Source organism: Syngnathus scovelli, chromosome 12 (genome assembly GCF_024217435.2).
Source record: "Syngnathus scovelli strain Florida chromosome 12, RoL_Ssco_1.2, whole genome shotgun sequence".
NCBI lineage: Eukaryota > Metazoa > Chordata > Actinopteri > Syngnathiformes > Syngnathidae > Syngnathus > Syngnathus scovelli.
Window position 1 is genome coordinate 2575975 of NC_090858.1, and position 22426 is coordinate 2598400.

Below are 22426 nucleotides of genomic sequence, written 5' to 3' on the forward strand. Positions count from 1 at the left end.
ATGACAGCCATTATGCTTTTTTTTTTTTTTTTTTATGATAACTTGGATTTATTTCAGCTATCTGATGAAGCTAGCAGGTGTGCGGAGTAGGCGCAGTATCATTCGCTAGGAGGGGATTAGCAACTGATCATGTTTGAATGTCTATTTTTGCAGACAATTTTTTCGTCTTACATTCTGCTCGTGTTTAGCGCACACACACACACACACGTTTGCACAGGCAAGCTGTCAGCGGCGTGAAATGACCTGTGACCATTTTCACGGTGCGTGTCATTAGGCAGCTTCAGATTTGTTTCAACAGCGCTTCACCTGTGGGCTCCATTCACGGGCCCCCAGGTATGACGCCCCCCCCCCCCCTCGGTATCCCACAATCCCCTTTGCAAAATTCCCCTGCTCACACCCCCAAGCAAGAACGTGGAAAGTTGTAAAAACAGGTTTTGTTTTTACAAGGCACTGAAGGCATCTTCATGGTGCAATGTCAACTTTGTTTTGTTTGCCTTAGTAGCGAACTAGCATGTAGCTAGCAAGTTAAACTACAAAATGGAGTGGGGATCATTTCCAAAATCTAAATCACCAGTTTTCCCGTTATTTTCAAATCATTCCATCGCCAAAATTTCAACCAAAGATTTTTCACAGTTCTCAAATTCCTAGCTTTTTCAACATTTTCCAAGACAGAATTCCAAAATGAATATTTTGTTATTTACACCGAATACTTCCACAACTAATCCACATCAAAATTTCATCTTATTCAGAACATATCGGTCAAATGCCAATTTTTTTTCTATGAATTAAATCCGATTTAATCCAATATGGGTGATAGCGTTTTGGAAACGGAGACTATTAGTGAGGAGGAAAAACATGATATTTATGTTGCTGACACAACATTGTAATTTACAAGTCGTTAATGGTGCGAATGTCTGGCGAGGAAGTCATGTGAAGGTCAACGTCACCCAGACGAAAGCGATAAGACAGACATGTAAAAAAAAAAAAAAAAAATGTTATTCCAAACTAAATCACAACTTTGGAATGAGAGGGGAGTAGCAGCAAAACATTTCTTGGAGAAGGATTTACGATCCCGAGTGAACCGGCGCAACGATTTCACGTCACGTTCGACGGCGGGGATTTTTTTTTTTTTTCGAGAGCGATCCCGTATTGATGCGCAGGCACGGCCATGCTTTATTAAGCGTGCTGATAAGGCGACGTCAACCGGCTCGTGCGCGGCCAACAAGCATTCCTGCAGCTTATATCTGCCAACACCTTTGCGCTACAATGGCTTTGGCCTTAAAGCCGCCCCTGTCTTCCCTAACACACACACACACACACACACACACACCACCATCCCCTCTGCCTTTAATAGTCAGCGTGGGATGTAATGGTGTGTTGACAGCTTTAGGCTGAGGTCATTTGGTTGCTCTACAGTGACATGTCCAAGCTACCCCAAAAGAAGAAATGAGCAGCAGATGCTGACGAGCTTAAAATCAAATTGCGGAATTATTTCACAAAAATCGGATTTATTATTTGCTAAATGACTTTCCTTGAAAAATATGGTCATATGTTAAACTGACAACAACCCTTAAAATGTGGCCTAAATTGTTGCTTCAAAGCAAAATGGCTGACTTCCTGTTTCAGGCATGGGTTCACGTCCAGCTAAATTTTGCCTCGATTAGCATAACTGTGTTCCAGACTGATTTTTTTATTTTATTATTTTGACTTCATAGTGAGTTTTTGAGCCAGTTTTCGTTCTAGCTATAAAGCTAACAGTGCTTGAGCGGATCCAAATTGTATAAAGGGTCTCAGTCATCTGGGAAGCTATTTCTCCGTAACGTTGGCTTAAAGGCAAGAAAGGCAAGAAGTGCCAATGAATAAATAAGCAGTGTTTGCAAATGGGGGCTCCCCAGTCAAATAAGACGAGCCGAGGCAAACGGATCGGCTCGGCGCGGCAGCTAAAGCCGCCGCTGCCGTGGGAGGAAAAGAAATTAAACATTTCCATCAAAGATTTTACTCCCAGGACTGCAGCGTTTCCTTTGAAAATGTTTTAAAAGGAGCTTCAAAAGTAACCAAGTTGTTGTGGGAATTTGCTCAGAAACTCGACATTGCTCCGTTTATTAGCAATGCTGACTTCGGAATCACGATGATCGATTTTTTTAGAATGAAATCCGATAAATTTTTGTTGATTCCTCAAGAAAAAAAAAAGAAAAAAAATCAATGTACTGGTGCCCTTCAACTGTCTATCAGTATCACAGGAGCATGTCCCTCCGACATACAGGGCTTGTTTAAACGCTGCCATACACACACACACACACACACACACACACACACACACGCTACAGGTTATCGCAGCGGGATTAATCTCCATGTGAAATGCGCTTCCTCCCTCGCGCCGGCAATTCTTGTGTCTTGTCAGCAATCTGGCTGTAGCGCTGCCATACAGAAGGCCTCAGTTTGTATTGATTGAATGAAGCTGGATCACACACACACACACACACACACACACACACACACACACACACACACTGATGACTTTGTTGCAGATGGAGGGATAGTGGGAGGGAGGGAAGAGTGTCAGGCGTGGCGTGATGGGCGAACATCAATCATTGCCTGTCAGCATCGCCCACTGACACCTCCTCCTCTCACTTTTCTTCTGCTTCACTGCTCGCCCTTTGTTTTCAATGGCCGTGCATGTGTGTGTGAGTATAAGACGTGGGCTGTTTGCAGGTGTTAACGTTCTGAGCTGCCAATTAGCTCTCGTGTCTTCTTTTCCCCCTCGCGGGTCATGACAAACTTGATGCGTTTGATGAACGCGTGTTGACTTTTGTTCGTGCACCTGCATGAGTTTGCGTGTTACGTATCTCGCTCGCCTATCCAATTAGCTGCTTAGAATTTTTTTTTTTTTAGTAAAGACTTCTTCTGGGTACTTTCAGCACAGTCTGGCTATTTTGCTGATTTTTTTTGTACAGTCTATAAGCGTTTTTAGAATTTGAGGTGTAATTCTACCGTGGGCCACTAGATGGCAGCGCATTATTTTGTTTGACTACATTTGAATAAAGAAGAAAACAGAAAGCCTGACAATGATCAAACGTTCAAACTCCTGCTTTTGACGCCAACAGAAAGCAATGGATGTACATTTATTTTATACTCGACATAATCGGGTTTGATTATTGATATATAGCTATAAACACAGAGATTGATACATTGTTTGCACAATATTTTTACTTCTGAAATGTAACAAACACCCCTGCTCGGAATCTAATGATTTATGGATGCTTCACAGAAATATATATTACTTTTTTTTTTATTTTGCAGCAGCAGTCTCGAGCACGTTCTCTTTACGCACTGCCAAAATCCTCAACAGCTCGCCTGTTTGTTAGCGAGAAGCCCGAGTGAGTGTTATTTGTAGCGCCAGTGGTTTCAATTAGCGCTTGCTAGGATGACGGATGGCGCTAAGACAATGCCGCGCAGACTAGCAGCTGGCTAAATGTGTCCAACTTTGTGTTTCCTTTTGTGTGTACGTGTGCATTCGCGCCTTTGTTTTGACGCCATCACTCCTCCGTTCAAGATAATATATTTCATCTTCATTAAGCCGTGTTAGGGCGTCAAAAATGCGGCAGAAATAACGTCAAATAAATGCAAATACATTTTTTTTTAATCCATTTAAGGATTTGTGAAGATCCACTTGGATTTAGAGGCAATGTGTCAATTTGTGTCTATTTTTCTTTTATGAAAGTGCTCAAATATGCTTGTTCAATAAAGTTAAAGTCTTCTTCTTCTTCTTCCAAGAGTGAAGGACTCGTGTGTATTATATAGTTGCACAGATGGAGTCTATGAATGATTAATAGCGGGTGATGTATTTCACCGCACGTCCAAGGTAATCTCCGAATAAAAAATTACCATCACGTCACCACAATTTTTTAAAAAAAGCTGAAAAAAACATAAGCTATTTATATCCATTTAAATGATAATAATAATGGTCTTAAAATTGGTTATTATTGTTTGCTTGAAAGTAGCTAATTGCGCATACTTATTGTACTGGACATACATACATTTGATATTTATGAGCGCAATATAATGCATCACATTTACTCCATTACTATTTGAAATATTAAAGACCCTACTTTGACCTTAACACCACAATAGAGGAGGACAGAATTGTTAAAAAAAAAAAAAAATGTTTTAAATCGAGAAAACACAATAAATGCATTCTACTTCTACTATTTTGCACTTATGAGACATAAAATTAAAATCTGAAGTTAATGCTTCTCTTTTTGGGGGCGTATAATCAAATATGCATGTATTGTATTTTTGAAGTCATTCATCTCCCGATGTCCAGCAGGGAAATACAACATATTCATAAATCATAGGCAGAAGTTAATTTAGAATTCAGGTCTCGGTTGAAGTCAGGCTGCTGTTCACAGTTACAACAGTGACCTCTAGTGTAGCTTCTTCATTTGTTTTTAAAAAGTCACACTTCCCTTGCCCTCTCAAAAAAAAATTAAAAATATATTCAATCTGCAAATGTATGTTTTCTATTTGAAATATTGCTCAAACAAATCATACTCATTTGAACAATGACAGGCCTAAAACATTAATATAATTTGAATATATAAATTGATTTATTTTTATCTCATTTTTATTAGAAATATTAATAATTATTAAATAAATATAAATCCAATATATAAATAAAAATGATTACATTTTAACAATTACATCTGAAATGTCCAAATAAAAAGAATATTTTATTCTTATTGGGCTACATTAGAGCGTTAAAGAAAAAAATGACGTATTAAACAGGTGTACCTAATGTAGTGTCCATAGAGCGTACATATTTGCAAACGTATTCAGCACAAACCGAGTCCCAAAGTACTCTTCCCGTCTCCCATCCGCGCATGCTTGTGGTGCACCAGCGAGCCCTTTAGCCTGGAGCATCGCACCATAAATGCTTGATGCAGCCATATGGACTCGTACTGGCTGAGGAGATTTACAGCCAGGCCTCTCAACAACGCTCCTGGACAAAACAAGGATGTCTGAACACAGCCAGTGCTCTAAATCAGGAGCACAGATGCCAACACTGCTCAACTAGCCCAAAACCATGTACATAAAGAAGATTCACCACCTGACTTTTGTCCCATTTACCTTTTGCACAGGTAGAATCCAAATTCCAAAAAGTCTCTCAGCAATACTGATCATCACATTTTATAAAAACTGATTTGAAAAACAGGTTGACCTCTCTGGTATTATATTTAACTGGTTCAGCTCCTATCAAACAGATTTACTTTGTCGGTATGGATCCACGTTCCTCCAGAATACATAAACTAGATGGTGGGATGCCCCAAGGGTCAATTTTAGGTCCCCTTTTTTTTTTTTACATGCTAAATGAATATCACGACTGTCGTGTGTTTACATGCACATTCCTCGACATGCTGCTGAACTTCACCTAAGTCAACGCCAGTGTCGGACTGCCGTGTAAACACCCAGTGCGTCGCCCCCCACCCCCCCACCCTCCCACCCCCCGCCGGCCCCGAATGCAAGGAGGCCCTCGGCTTCAGCTGGCACGGCCGCCCCCCCGGCCCGATCCGAATAACAGTCGTCGCTTTGTTGGCAGGTGATTGATGACACGCAGGAATTTCATTCACGGCCGCCCCAGTGTTGTGGGGTTACTGTGACGACCAGGTGAAAACAGAGTATGGGAGTCAGGGATATCTAGTTGCACGGCCTTGATGGTGCAGGGTGGGGTTGGAAGGGGGGGGGGGGGTGTAAAAGAAGTTAAACAAACAGCCAAAAAAATAGATAAACGCTGGGAATCACCTGGTTGGTTTTTCACAGTTCGTGTTGACGTTCCACAGGTGTGACCGAATGGACACTGAAAACTTACGTTTGTTTAATGTTCAATATTTGTCACCGCCGCACCCTGAAGGACACACACGGAGTGTTACAGGCTCACCTTTATCTATTTCAATGTTTGTTTTAGACAGAAAATAGGATGCAGCGCCCCCTGTCTGCGCTAGGCTTAAAATCTCGTTCGAAACCTTGCACCTCGGATTCATACCCAGAACTTCAAAGTTGCGAGGCAGAAATGCAAACAACGTGCTGCCCCTGAGGCGCTACGTTTAGTTTAATTGGTTTCATTTGAGGGTCGGAATTCCTGAGTGGGAATCGAATGTCATTGGGTCCTGATTGTGCGCGAGATGTTATCAGGAGGGGAACGAAGCGAAGAACATGCACGCAATCAGCAGGGTCACAGCTTTGACCAAAGCCATCCATCACGCCGAAGGGAAAGTCGACACCAAACGCAACTTTTTTTTTTTTTCACTCCTTTTCTCACTCGCCGTCCCGATGAAGTGTCGACTGAAACGTCAGGCGCTGTGACATGGACGCGACGTAGCGTAAATGCTACGTGGGGAATGCGAGAACCCATCCAGGTTCCCAAGTCCATTTTTTGGACGATGGACGTCTATTCGTGCAGTATTTCTCTAACCTTTTCATCAAAATAAAAACCTACTGCATCCAAATATCCAAAAACAATAGACCGCTCTACTGCATGATTCCGATACACTTGAATTGAAGTCCAACAACTTGGAAAGCGGAAAAGAGTCCAAAATGAGGACGAGGAGGAAGGCGGGAGACATTTTGAATGTTTATTGCCTTTCCATTGGCTTTTTTTGGGGGTTTGGACAAAAGCGCCATTAATGAGCCGCCAAAAAAGGGAAATAAAATGCTACTGATGACAACTGAATGAAGTTTAGCACGAAAAATACCACTAAGTTTGAAAGTTTGATTTTTGCCATGGCAACAAGAAGAGGCGTGGTCGGGCATGCGTGGCGTGCGGCGCCCTTGGCCGACCCTCCTCAAATAGGATGTCTGGATGTGTTATGGGGGCTATTGTTTCCTCTAAACATCTAGCACCAGGGCAATAACAATCGCATCAGGCCAAATCGGGTTAGCCCGGAATGGAATTAAACCCGCCGCGACCCCGCTGTCTGTTCGCCTCGCAGGCTCTCCATTAATAACGTCTAATCTAATCAAAGGCGCTCGGATGGATGGACGGCAGACCTACGTGTGCGTGCGTGCGAGAATACCGTCCGCGTTGGTCTTGACTTAATTGTACGTTTCTTGACTATCTGCGGCTTTGTATGTCCGAAATAAATGAAAGACAGGGGACAGATGAGAAGGTTTCATCCCCTGCTCTTATCTGTCTCTCCCTTGTAACTGATAGACAAATAACCCCCCTGTGGCTGATAAAGAGGCCTTGTTACAGAAGGATGGAGGGATGAAGGAGGGAGGCTGAGGAAAGATGAGATGAAATGAGAGCGGGATGGAGGAGATAGCGTGAATTAGGGGATGGACTGTGGACGCTCAATGCAGCATTGTGTGGTGGAAATTCAACTGTGGCTGTAGAGAAATGTTCTTCATGGTACAAGAGCTAGCATGTGGTCAAATGTATGGAGACACTTTCTTGTGATTTTTAATGATTGTGTTCCGAAACTTTGATTGGACTAATTTATTGTCGCTCCTTTTTGTGTGTTGGGACTTCTCCGCCAGGTTGTAGTATAATAAAGAAATGCAGTCACAAAAGAAGAGTTTCACTACTACTATAAGTGAGGCGGTCAGATAGTAATAATTTTACGAGAATCGTTTTTTGTTGGGGATAAGGAAGGAAGTGAACCAGACACCCGTGGTTCAGTACTGGCAGATTTTTTTGTTACATTTTTTTTTTTTTGGTCAATATAATTATTTTTGTCAATACAATTTCTTCAATATATATTTTTCTGTCAATATAATTTTTGTCCTAATTTTTTTTTTTGGTCAATATAATTATTTTTGTCAATACAATTTCTTCAATATATATTTTTCTGTCAATATAATTTTTGTCCTAATTTTTTTCTCAATATATATATTTATATATTTTTTTTTGCACGATTCCAGATTCCTACTTTTTCCACGTTTTGTATGTGGAGAAGACTCTTCCTCCATTTTTGTTCGTTTCTCACCCGCGGTCGTCCTTTTCATGGGACTTGAACGAAATCTTCTTTTGCGGTGTTTGTAACGCTTATTTCAAGCAGACCTGGCACTCACTTGCTCTTTCGGACGCTGGGAAACATTCTTCCCTCCATCATTAGAGCAGGAAACAGATTATTATTATTAGCTCCGAATCAACTTTCCAGGAGCTTTTGGACACTTTTTCTCCTCCTTCTTCTTTTCTCTTTGCCAGCATGTCTGTCTTTGCTCTATAATTCCCCCGTCTTTCCAATCATAAGTCTCGTTTATTGCTTCATTTTTCCTTTCCTACACTCTCGTTATTCTCGACCAAAGGTTTGCATCACGGCCTCAGATTTTGTTGGACCTTCTACGTTGGCCTTGGTGTTTCTATGAAGTCACATTTCAACACACACACACACACACTCCAAGTCTCATGTTTACCGTAGTGAAGCTTCCGGTGTGTAAATCAGCAGCGCTCTGTGTCGTTTATATTTTTACAAGCTCTTATGTTTATATTGCCGCTCTTCTTCTTTTATCACGATGTTGAAGCAAGGGAGTCGCTTTTCCATGAGAACTGATGACAACTAGGAACTAAAATTTTGACGTTCCTAATATACTACAAGGACATCGGAACTTTGATTTTTGGGTGCTTTCATTGTATACGAGTTTCCGTTTCCAAATTCAGTTTTTTTTTAGTTTTCAAAGCGGGATGTTGAGATATTAAATATTTGTTTGTGGGAAGAATATTGAACAACTCAACGATGACCTAAGGAAGACATTCCACTCAGGCTTAAAGGACGAGGCATGTATTGGTCATGATGACATCAACAACTAGATAAGCTGCACAATAAGCTTACCTTGCTCTTGCTCCTTCTGCACTTAGCCAGCAAAACACACACACACACACATACACACACACACAAACAACCCCAACCCTTGTCTGACATAAACAAGTCTGTAATTTACGACCAATAATATCCTGATTCAATCACCTGATTGATTTTGGACTTGTGTCCACTAATAAATCTCAGATCTTCTTCCTCTCTTATTGAGTCCTCCATCGGATCTCCACTCGGACTCTAACACACACGCACAGACACACACACGGCTTCTAATGGTATTAGAAAATCAAAGTCTCTAATTTTGTCCACGTATATCCGCAGGGCAGCCAGTAATAGATCCGGCTGTCCTTATATATATCCGGAGATGGACGAGGGGAGGAAAGTAGATGAAGACGGCAGTTTAACCCAAAAAAAAAGTGTTAAGTCTGTTAGCGTTTCAAAGTGGGGTTTACAACAAGGATTTTAAGATTGGTTAAGTTCAGTTTCAAGCCTGGAATTGACTTTAAAACAACATTAGAGTTACAAATTAGGAGGTTTAAGGTTTAAAGTAGGTTTTTTGTGCGTGTGTGTCATCCATCAGGGGCTCAAGGAGGCGTAGAAGGACAGCATCGGTGCGCCACAACAGCGTGCGTCCATCTGAAGCTAATGACACGTAACCGTATGCTTGCTTTAATAGCAAATGGGCCCGTTACAAGATGGCCGCCGTTGTTTATTTTTTTTTCCGAGCCGCTCGTTTTCAGCAGCATGTGTTTCATTTTTGTTCATAGTCGATAAAGTTTGACGACACTTGGGTATGTTAAAAAAAAAAAAAAAAACACACCGGACCTCGGGAGATTTATCTCACAAGTTCTGTTGCAAAAGTCTACACACCCCTGTTCAAGTGCTGGTGAAAATAAGATTGGAATTTCAAAGGATTATGGTGTCGTATTCGGTGCCGTTCAAACACAAAATAAAAACATTTAAATAAAAAATTAAAAAAATCTAAACTCAAACTACGGTGGCTGAGAAGGTCCAAAATCCCCATTTGGCCTATTTTAACAATTGCTCTACCGTAGCCAAACGGCAAAGGAGGATTAATTTCCTAATGGCGCCGTCAGAGAATAATTCGTTTTTTGCTCCCCAAAAGTTTAAATGCCACCGAGCAGATTTTAACATGTTTATCTTTTTATTGTCAGTCGGAGAACGAGGCAAGATGGCTGGGCGAGTTTGCTAAACGTACCAAAAAAAAGCCCCTTGACCTTTTCACTCGTAGACTAATCCATAACGTCACTCTTAATAATTGTATGGCTCATTAAAAGGCCAATCGGGCTCGTTTAGGCATCTAAATGTAAAATTCACGACCACTGCTATTGGCCGGATGAAAAGGTCTTCTGCGGAAGCGGGAAAATCTTTTTATTACTATCATTAGTTGGAGTGAAGCAAACTGGATTGCCAAGGTACGAGCACTCCTGAACACACAATAATGCATTTTGCTTTCTTTTAGCTTTTATGCTAACTTTATATTTTTTTCTTCATATCAGTGCATTTTTTGAAATTAATGGTCCATTGGCCCATGACGCTTATGACGCTCGAAGGTACATTAAGCGGTGAAACATTTAGTGCTTTGCCCTCGTTCGTCAGCGTCACCGCCGCCTCGTGCTTTTAGCGATACAATTTAGCACTTTGGCCACTTTACGCACACACTCGCAATTTGTCACACAAATCTCGCCGCAGTTCATCTTGCGCGTTCGCTCACGTTGATGCACGGCGGAGGCGGTTTGTCAACCCTGCGGCTACGTTAGGGGCTTTAATGAGAATTTACCGACGCATCCATCAATAAGATCCACGAGCGCGTGAATATACACCCACGTAATTGAGTGGTGATATCATGCAAGAACTAATCTGCTGAAGTTCTTCCAAAATGTCAATAAATCTAGTAAGATGAAATTATTATGGATGGACTTATTTGATGTCACAATAAGAGCTCCTCAACTCACTTCCACATAGTTCCTTGGCACCAAGATGTCTCACGTTGGTTGCAAAGTAATATTTTTAGTGATTTATCCTGAGGTCGTCACAAAAATATGCAGGTGATTGCTTTACCGGTCTCAGTATTTCCATTTCTACGTTTCTTTAAGCGCTCGGTAATGTGAGCCTGCTTGTTGCAGTAAACGAAAGTATTTTTCAAATGTAAATCTTGTTGTTTGTCATATTCCAGATGGCCCGAGAATTGGGATCCAGGTCAGGACGCTCTTCTGGAAAGAGAAGTGGAGAAGGATCGAAAGAGGAATAAATCTTGTGTCGCCTGACGTCATGCGTGTGCGGGGAGCGTGATAAGCATTTGGAAATGTGGGATTTTTTATGTAAGAGTTTTTCGGGAAGAGTTGCTGTCATATAGTTTTGATGGTGATGGGCGGATGGGGACTAGGGGGGGGTCTTTTTGGGGCAGGTGCAGCAAGTGGGTTGGGTTCGGGGAACAGCTGCTGTGGGATCGTGGGAGGCAATGGACGGAGATGGAGCAGAGAAGAAGAGAGGCTTGATGTGATTGGCTGCCATGTCATGCACATCCTTCATAAATCTGTCGACCTTCGTCTCCCCCGCTGTGTTGTGTATTCTGGGCCCTCCGCACTTTCTGTCTACTGCAAAGATTTCATGAACTCGTGAGTACAGCCGGGTCGCACTTAAAAGCGCCGATTTACGACGAGCAGAAAAGCATCACGTGGTTCGTACGAGGAGGACGCTGCAAGTTCCTACACGAGCAGCGATTCAACGATTATAAAATCCTTCAATCGTTGAGGAATTTGTGAACTACCACAACTAAAACTACCTTCTACTCCTCCTTTCAAAATAAAACTACCACCTCTAACTACTACAAATGAAACCACCACCACAAGGCATTATAGTAAAAGTGTAATTGTCCAGCTAGCGATTTAATTGGAACATTCCTAACTGTCATTTAATTGTAAAAATAAGCGAGCCACCGTTCTGTCAATATTAAAATGAAGTAAAAAAAGAAGAGAGCACACAAACAAGCCCCCCTTTAGAGGTTGCGCTCATAAACAGAGCGCCATCGAGAAGGTCTAAATAGAAGGGGAAAAAGCTAATAAACATTTATGGAGCGCTCGTAAATCGCCTGCGGTGACAATCAAGTTTTGTTATTCCCGCAATGTCATTTCAATGCCCTCTGCTGGAGACGCCATTATTCAATTGACACCCCCCCCCCCCTCATAACCCTCCTACCGTAATGACATCATCACCACCGGCCATTAATAACATCCGCTGAAGTGTACGTAGGAGTGACAATGTTATTTGCAATTTTCTTGACCACTACTTGTGTGTCGCGATGTGGAGCAAAGCACGCTGGGATGCCGATGTGCGGTCTGGCGGGACAGTGATGGAGTGAGTTGTGTTTGAGAAGCTAATCAGCGTCACGGGCCATAGAAGGAGCCATCTGTCTCACGCCGGCTAAATAACCGAAACGGAGCAAATAACCAAGTTTGACCACGTACTGTAGCCTTTTGTGGCTAATAGCCGTCATTAACCCAGATGTGGCTAAATAAGAAAAAGAACATTCATTTGCCTTTTCATTGGAGTCATTTCACGAGGACACATTACCACGACTGACACTACTACATACTTCTCCAACCACTATTAGCCCAACGACTGCTAGCTACTAGCTAACTACCACACGTGCTCTCTATATTTATCACCTATTTACTGTTTTTTTTTAAGTTATCAAAATGGGTACAGTCTAACTGACAGTAAGAAGCAATTGTAATTTTTTTTAAGTACATTTCAGAGTCTATTTTTTTTTTTTTGATTTAGTAATTTTCCTGAGTACTTTTACCATCGCTGAAGTGTGTAACTATGGCAAGTAAAGGCATTTTAAAACGTGCCGGTGCTTGCAGCGGGGCGGCTTTTTGCATAGCTCCGGGCTGATGTCTCCATCCAGGCCTCAGTGATCCTTCAAAAAGTCCTCCAACACGTCCCCTCAGGTGAGCCTCTGTCATACTGCAGACAGATAAAGCTCTGCGAGGGACAGCAAAACGGAAGAGGAGCCTCAAGAGTTTCTCCCGGAGGCCATTGGATTGTTTTTTTTTCTTCTCCAGACCTGTCACGTTGTGACAGAAGGCCTAATGACGGGAATAACTCCTTCAAAGATGAGGAATGCAGGTTATGGCCTCATGTGTGGATATTTGTAGCCCCTTTATACGTATGTGCAGCAGAAAAAATATTCTCGCACTAGAGTTAGCCTTTCAAGAAGATCCCGCACGTTACTGGATTAATAACGGTATTAATAATAATGGGACGAACGAACAGTAGAGTGAGTGACCATCGAGAGCGGGCAAGTTGTCAGGCCGCCCCTGGGGTCCTCAGAGGTATCGGCCATCTGTTTGCGCTGCTATTTAGCGGCGTGGACGTGTGGCCGTTTTCTGCTTAATTAGGTCTAGTAAACAGGCGGCCATCAGAAAGCAGCTGCTAACATCACCATTAATACAAATACACACACAGCCAGCGGGTTGTGAAAACAAAAGATTAAAAAATAACGGCAAGGGTGGTGTCAGGTCGAAATACCGTCAGATATTATTTTACACACTATAACAAAGAGGAGAAGACAACCGGTATTCGTTTTACAGTTAGTTACAGTCCTCCACCAATTCTGAGCTTCTCTTCCGCTATCTCCTCTTTTTATTTTGGGTTGGTTACAAGAGACGTTGCTATACTAAAGGGAGGGGAGATTGTGGCTGTAGCAACGCTGATTACCGTATTTTCCGGACTATAAGGCGCACCCGACTATAAGGCGCACCTTCAATAAATGGCCCATTTTAAAACTTGGCCGATAAGGTGACGAGAAAGGTTATGATGGGGAAACCCTTATGATGATATTAAAGATGGCACAGTTACAAATCTAAATAATCAAGGCACATTTTGTCAAATAAATAATATTCACAATGAGTAATGAAAAGTACTAAGCACACAGTTTACACACATGCTATTGCAACATGTTCACATAGCTTTGCCTACGTTGTGAAATGACTAAAATAAAAATAAATAATTTAGCAAAACCAATAACTGGAAAATATGCACTTTTCTTGCACTGTATGTTTTTTTTTTTTAAGCTCCGATGGACAATTTTTGACCACAAAAGCCAGTGAGAACGCATTTTCTTGGAACTGACGACAACAAACAATTGTCTTAAATACTCAGTTACTTACCACCGCTGGCTTTTCGTACAGCAAAGTTGTAAACTTGCGCGGGGGATGGCGCTGGACCTTAGCCAAATTTCCACCGGGCATTAGCGAGCAGCCAACTGGCGCAGGCCTCATTAAAGAGCACAGAAACCTATAACCATTAAAAGCCCATTAGGCAGCATGTAATTTTGTGGAACTAAATGGCGGAGAGTAATCAAAAGCACATGAAGCCCAGCTGGGCGACTGGGCAAACTGTTTGGATTAGCGGTGAATCCATCATTGGCAATGGCAGCTTTTCAGGGGGTCAATTTTACCCCGTGCAACTGCTACTCTTTCTTTTCGTCACTTGTTTTTCTGAACTGTGTCAACGAGATTGTTGGTAATCTCCTAATATAAGATAAAAAATAGTATAGATACGGGGGGGGGGGTGAAAATAACGATAGGCCGCGATGCATCGTCATAATTGTTAACGATGCAATCGTCCGATAGGAATAAGTATCACAGATGTGATTCGAGGTAGATAATAGGCGAAGAAGAACGAATTGAATCGTATTGCTACATAATTGGAGTGAATCGTATCCTATTGAATCGTGATCGGAGGAAATCATATCACGTCGTAATTTGTGTGCGTCCGACCACATCGTAATATGAGTGAGTCGAACCGCATCATCATTTGATGAATGATATCTGAACACAACTGGAATGAATCATATTGTTTTGGAATCGGAGTCAATCATCAACATAAGATTATTTGTGGAATGATTCGCATCACATTGTAGTTGGAGTGAACCATATTTTTTCTCATCACCGCAATTGATTGTTTTCTAATCGTATTAGAATCGGAATGAATCGTTGTAAAGGATTGTGTTGAAATTCTACCGGACCCGGAAGTATGGAATTCAGATTTATTACCTATTTAGGACGATGATGACTGAAACTTCTACATACAAACCGAAAAAGTAAAATAAGATGTTAAAGTTATGATATTGAAATCGTGCAAAGTTGAGGGCAAAAGAAAAAATGGGGATGAGGAAAGCAGATGACCTCATCCATTTGGGATGGAGTCGGAGTGGGAGCGAGGGGAAATGGAGGGTTTCTTCTTTCAGCACCTCATTTTGCTGGCGCTCCACATGTGTCTATTTAGGCAGCAGCAGCACGTTAAGAAAACCTCAGGGCGTCACACGCAGGCCATTCCTCAAAAAGCAGGCCGGATCGACAGCACTTGACAGGAAGTGACTTGTGTTCCGTTCCCTGCGCTCGAGACAGCTTTTAACGCTAATCTGCGCTGGGAACAATTTGTCCGAATGCTAATTTATCCGCAATGCGTTTTTTACTGATAACACAGCTAGCAAATCCTGAGTCAATCTGGTCGAATTTATTTTACGCCAACGTTTGACACAGCCAAAAGTTTCATTTGCAGAATTCAGTTTTTTTTTTTTCCCCAAAAAATAATTTGAGTAAATTACTTACCGTATTTTCCGGACTAAAAGTCGCTCCGGAATATAGGTCGCGTTAGCCATAAAATGCACAATAACGTGGAAAAAAAAGATATATAAGTCGCTCCGGAGTATAAGTCGCATTTTGGGGGAAATTTATTCGACAAAATCCAACACCAAGATCAGACATGAACGAGCAACAACAGAAAATTACGGTAATTTATTTTCACCACCCAACAGACATTAGCTAAACTACTCTGTCAGATCTTTACGGCAATCTTCCATCACGTTGTTGAATGCCGTCGAGTCAGCCAGCTAGCATGCTGTGGCTAATGCTAGCAACTTTGCTAACAGACCAAAATCTTTGATTATCACAGACAGCAAGAATGTGATTTTTTTTTCTGCAAATAGTTAGGTTTTACCGCAAAAATATATATACTAATGGTAAATTGTGAATGGTCAGAGGTGTAACATCGGTTAGCGTACTAATAGTACATTCGGATATGATCGCTCTGCAGCGTTGTGAAAAGTACGCCGTGCTTGGTAGTGAGTTGATGTGACAGCTACGTCCATTTTAACTCAAACCGGGGCTGAGCACCAAATGGAGTCTTGTTTCCTAGCATTAACATTTGGTTTCATGAAATTGATCTTGTTTTTCCTTTTGGAATACAGCCAGTTGTTCTTTCAATTATGCCCTAAGCTAATTGACTTGACTGGAAAGTGACATTCCTGCATAGGGCTGAACCAACGTGGCCGTCCTATACTTTCACATTGCAGTATTTATTTATTTTTAAAATTCTTTCAAACCACCCCTCCCTTTGCAAGCCGGTATTTTTTCCGAAGGTTTTCTTAGTCACTTTAAAGCTAAAAATAAAACAACGAAGAGGCTATTGAGCTCACTGTTACACACGACGTGGCTTTAAGTGATTATGTGCCGTCAAAAAGCATTTTTGTTGCTGTACGCCTTATAAATCGGTGCCTTGTTCAAATAAACACTGAAAACGAGCTGAGGTCTAGAGAAATTACACACAGATGATGTGGGCAGACCCACACACACTGAGTGAAAATTCTGAGAGTATAACTGGGGAAGGGCAAAAAAAGAAAACATATATTATGTGGTGCATCGTACATACAACATGGATGGCTCAGATTTATCTGGTTGACTGTTGCTAGGCAGATTTTAAACGACACAAATAAATAAATCTTTGTTCAAAAGGCTGCAAAATTACAAAAATTTTAAAAAATTTCAACATATATCGCTTCACCATACATCTTTAATTACTACTTTCCTACTACCCTGGGCTTTTCCTACCCTGAAGAACGTTCAAGTGATGCTCTCCACAATCTGCTTCATCGAAAAACTTTATTTACACCTTCTATGTTTACAATGCAGGCTTATTATAAATAATGAGCTCCCAGGTGGCCTTTAGAGCACCACTTGTTTCCCTTCTTGAAAATGCTCGCATAAGCGTATAGTTTACTGTGTGAGTTTTCATTTTACGTGTGTGTGTGTGTGTGCTGTAGCGTTCACGCCTGAGGGTGGGGGAGCAAGCATGCATGTGTAAGCAATGCACATATTTACATACGTGTAAAAGCGGCCAGCTGTGCATGCGGCCAATTTTTGTGTTTACGTTTGTTAGTGCACCGCGAGAAGCTTCGACTCCCGCGTCAACATTAATATAATCACGTCAATGTGTGTGTGTATTTCATACAAACAGTATATACAAACTATATACACATATACGCGCAGTATACATGTGCTAGTATAATTTGTGGAATGTTAAATCTGTTAAATTACATTAATTCACCCTGGCTTGGAACTCAAGCTTAAAATCCCGATTGGAACGTTTGAAAACCTAAATTTAATTGGAAACCTTAAACCAGGATGGAATCACTAACTATACCTGACTTTTTCCTTTTTCTGTGACTTTTAATTCATTTTAAAATTTGTATTCCAAATGAATGACCTTTCTCTCTAACACACACAAACACACACACCGGTATGACGGCGTATTAGCTCACTCTCCAGGGGGTCGGTTCAGATGGTTACGACCGTTTGTCACGAGGGCATCGCCAGTCTGTTACACATTTAGCATGACGCAGACACACAAATACACAAATTCAACATGGCTGTTTCAAATTACACACACAACTCACTGCCGCTAAATGATAAAGTTGCAGAAAGACACACGTACACACATTCTGTTTCGGTTCGACATTAAAGCCGCACCAGAAGGCTGTCGTTTATGTCGGAATAAACAACTGCTGTAATTAGCCCATATGCAGCCCTCCAAAAAAAAAAAAAAAAAGACAATGACACTCAATGGTGACCATTTAATGGCTCCGCATACACACTTAATATAAAATGACTTTCTCTGTTAGTAACGACCTATATTTCACTTTGGCACGCGCAATATGTGAATATTACAAACTATTTTCCATCGCGTCGGCGTTGCGGGGCTTCAGATTTGAAATCAGCGCAGCTTTTGAGAAGTTATAAACAAAGTATGTGTTGCAGTTATATGTTGCGAAAAGGCAGAAACTTTTTTTTTTGAGAATTTTTTTTTTCTTTGGAAGGTTTTCGGGGCGCTGGAACGGATTAACGGCGACTCAATTCATTTCAATGGGGAAGATGGATTTGGGATCCTTTTTTTTCTCATTATTTTCATCATTTCCTGACATTCTATACCGCTAGTTAGCTTCCCCGGCAGGTGTGCACTCCTGCCGGGCAGCTGTCAAGAGTTTGGGTGGTCTGGCACTCTTCTCCCTTAAAGCCTCACGACTACCGTTGTCTATAAATACAAACTTAAATGCATTCCAAATAGACAGAGCATAAATGTTCAATTATCTCGAGACTGAGAGTCAAAAGAAGACAAAACGCCGGCTCTGCAAAAACACACCGAGCCAACATGAGTTGTTTTTACATATCTCCCCACTGTTCCCGTAAATATGAAAATGTCTGTAATTATATCATTATCAGCAATGGTTGCCATATTAGCAAGCTGGCCCAAAAATGTGTTTAAAGATCTCCATGGGTGTGGAAATTCACATTACTGGACACACACAAGTGAAATATTACAGATGATTTAATTCCAGATTTCTTTTTTAATATATATGTATATATAGATAAAATATGTATAATATATATAAAATAATGTAATACATATAACCTTTAATTAATTTTCCACTATGTCTATCTTCAAACTTTTTTCTTCAAAAAATTTAAAATATATGTAGATATAGATGAAATATGTATAATATATATAAAATAATATAATATACATATAACCTTTAATTAATTTTCCACTATGTCTATCTTCGAACTTTTTTCTTCAAAAAATTATAAATATATGTATATATAGATAAAATATGTATAATATATATAAAATAATATAATATATATAACCTTTAATTAATTTTCCACTATGTCTATCTTCAAACTTTTTTCTTCAAAAAATTATAAATATATGTATATATAGATCAAATATGTATAATATATATATAAAATAATATATAACCTTTAATTAATTTTCCACTATGTCTTTCTTCAAACTTGAAATTTTAACTCATGAAACATGAACTTAACCTTAGTTTGAACTCCATGATAACTTAAATTTCACTAGTCTTAAATTTCTTAAATTGAAACCTTGACCGAGACCAGAGACCCTAATTCAAAATCCCACTTCTAATCCATTGACAAAAACGTCCATGAGAGCGTTTACACCTAAATTCGTATCGTAATTCGATTCATAGCGTGATAGGAATTCGAAACCATATCGTTCATCTCCAACTCCAACAGCTTGTCCCTCCACCAAAGCGAGCGGCGTGTTGCTGGGGATTATCCAATTTCCTTACCGCCTGGCCAGATTGTTAAGTATAATACGCTCAGCGGCGTATCTCTCAGTAGGCCACCGATGGCTTTGATAGCCGGAGCTGAGAAAGCACTCGAGGAACATGCAAAATGCAACCCAAAAAAAAAAAACGCCCGCAAGTTAATCTTGCATGAAAGTGAGCAATTCAGAAAACAGTCGGTGGCTCTTCAAACACACCGAGGGGGACATTTTGTGGCTTTCCGGGCCTCACAAGAAGATGAGTTACTCGTTGCTCACGATGGGTTCGCTCAAAAAATGGAGAACAACAAGGTTCCCCGGATCAGACGGCGTCCCTAACGAGGCATTGCCGGCAGCAGATGTTGGATGGGAGCGGAGGAATAACAGGCAGTGTTTTCATCTCAAACATCTCACACGCAATTACGCAGCCGACGGCACATCACTTGCGGTTCTCTGGCTTTGTTTTCTCAACAATTAGCTTTGTGTTTTCACAGAGGGCTACTTCATCGGGGTCTGGACCTCACGCTTTGCACTGATGCTTCGCAGTCAATTCTGGACTTGTTTGTTTTGGACTCTCCACATCGTAAATTTGTTTGGGTTATTTGGATTATTCAATTTTCTGCCAGTCCTCCGTTTTTTTATTTGATTTTATATTATTTCGCTGTGGTGTTGTACTCTTAAACACGCCATGATTTACATTTATACTGTTAAATTTGTATAAAAAAATGTGCATAGTTTATTGTGATTTACTTATTTTTTATTTTTTTATATTACTGTATGGTATCTGTATTATTTTAATACATTTTAGGGATTTTTGCTGTTTACAGTTTCTAACATTAGTTTTTGTTTACTGTTCTTTTCTGGCAGATGTCTATTTATTTATTTGCTGTGTTAATACTGCCTCAGAATATTTTTCTATTCACTATCATTTAATTTATATGAAGCATTTTGGATGCCAATAATTTATTATTCATACATCTTTTGTTGCATTAATTAATTCCCGGTCATTATTTTGAAAAATATTCTTACTACTCTACTACTATTTTGGATTTTTTTTTAATTTATTTATGTTGTTAATGTTATCTAATGCAGTGTTTGTTTATATTTCATTTCATTGAATTTTATATAGTTTGGGGCTTTTTGTTTCTCCTTTTTGAGGGATTATTAGCAGAAATGAAACTTTTGAGAGAACCAACAGCCTATAACAATCCTAATTTGAGATTAAAGTGAGATCCTGGTTTCCTCACACCCGTCCACCGTGATGACGCTTTGGCACCATGTTGAATCGCTGACCACATTTTACTCGATGGCGTTTAAACGATTGGCGCCTCGTTCCCCTTGACCCAGAGAGGCCCCGAGCCTAGGCGCATGTTAATTAAACCAAACATAAGATAACGAGCCCACGCTATTACTTATATTTTAGCTCCGGGATTACAAATTTATTCGTCATTCATTCATCATTAACCACCGCTAACAAAGTGTCCTTGAGTAAAACACACATTTTAAAAAAAAATAAAAAAATCCCATGAGGAATAACAGAAATTATTTGTCCCAGGGATAAACTGAGACAATTTAAAATGCCCAAAGTGCCCAGGCCTGCTTTGATTGGTAAACGCCTGAGAATGATCTTAGATCCGATACTTGTTCTGACCTTCCAAAGTGCAGTTTTACGGACCAGGCTGCAGGAATCGGGTCACACCTGCAGTGTCTGGCAGGGTGATGAACGATGTTGCTTTAAACTCGAGAAGCTGTCGTCTTTTTATGGCAGCCAGTGTTTACCCGCCATGCAAGGTCCATAATGACCACCTTTGAAGAGTCGCTTTGGACTACATTGTAAGGACAGAGCAGTGGTTCTGCTTCTCCTACGTAACTCCACGCAGTCTCCATCAATCATCCATCACATGCACCCGCAAACATGACACAACACGCACGTTGTGGAGAGTGTTGATCTTCTCCACTGTCATAAGAGGGAATGCAGTCCAAGTCCCAAACCCCAAGTGTCACTCAAAAACCCAGCAGCAAATGGTCAGTTGTGTTGGACTGCCCCCTAAAGGATATTTGATGCAACTGCACGCCCGTTATCCAAAATGAACACTGCAGGTATGTAACTTTTCACAAAAATGAAAACAAACAGATCAAGCAAATCCAATCGAAATAGTTCCAATAAACTATATTGTTAATTTTAAATTGTATCGTGGAGGGAATGGCTGGTTTTAACATCAGGTTCTTATCCAGAACTGCTGTGCATTCCTGGGAGATATCTTTCAACGCTCCTCGGAAAGACTTGCCAAATTCCTGCACGTTTCTTCTCGTTGGTGGACAGAAAGTGATTATTTCGAAGCAACAAACACAATGGAAATGTGGCTTGCTTGTATACCGCGGAAATGTGCTGTCAATACGCCGGGCTAATGTAAAAACCACCACGCAGGTAATAAATCAGAAATAATACGAGGATGTTCCTCTATATTGTATTTTGTGGAGGATAAGAATGGTCTTTTTTTTTTACTCTCTCAGGCTCCATCATTCACAGCACGCTCGTAAAAACCGAAGCCCACCGCGGCTTTATGGTACCCGGCACTGCCGTTAGGTGCCTCCCGCATCATCGAGGCCTGCGGGATGCCTGGAGGAAGGCGAACCGGGGGGGATGAGAGGGCTTATTGATGCGCAATAAACCTTTTATTTTATTTTTAGGAAACTGTGTGTTTGCTTTACTCGAAAGGGAACTAAAATGCAACCGAGATAAGAGACGGGGAGCGAGAAAAGAGAGAGAGAGATACATATAGACAGATAGACACATGAGCACACACACACACATTGAAGAGGGCCCCCGGCGGCCATTTTTCTTCGGCGGTCACACTCTTTTAGCCTCCAAGTCGAGGCATTCCTCGGCAAAATTTATGTCCAAACAGCTGCGCTCTCATCCGCCCCGGTGCACGCGCGCTCCTCGAAGACAACGCTGTCCCGAAGACGACCGAGGCAAATCTAATCCATTCCCCACCTCCGTTTTTCGCACATTCCGAGCAGCTGCTCGGATCGTACACATGTGCTTTGCGTTGCCTGCTTTGACGCCTCGTCCGGTAGTTTCACGCCTCGGAAATTTACAATTTTAAATCTCAGTTTTCCTCATTTGATTTGAAAAGTCAGCGTGACAAACTCACCTATTCGCACCAATCTTT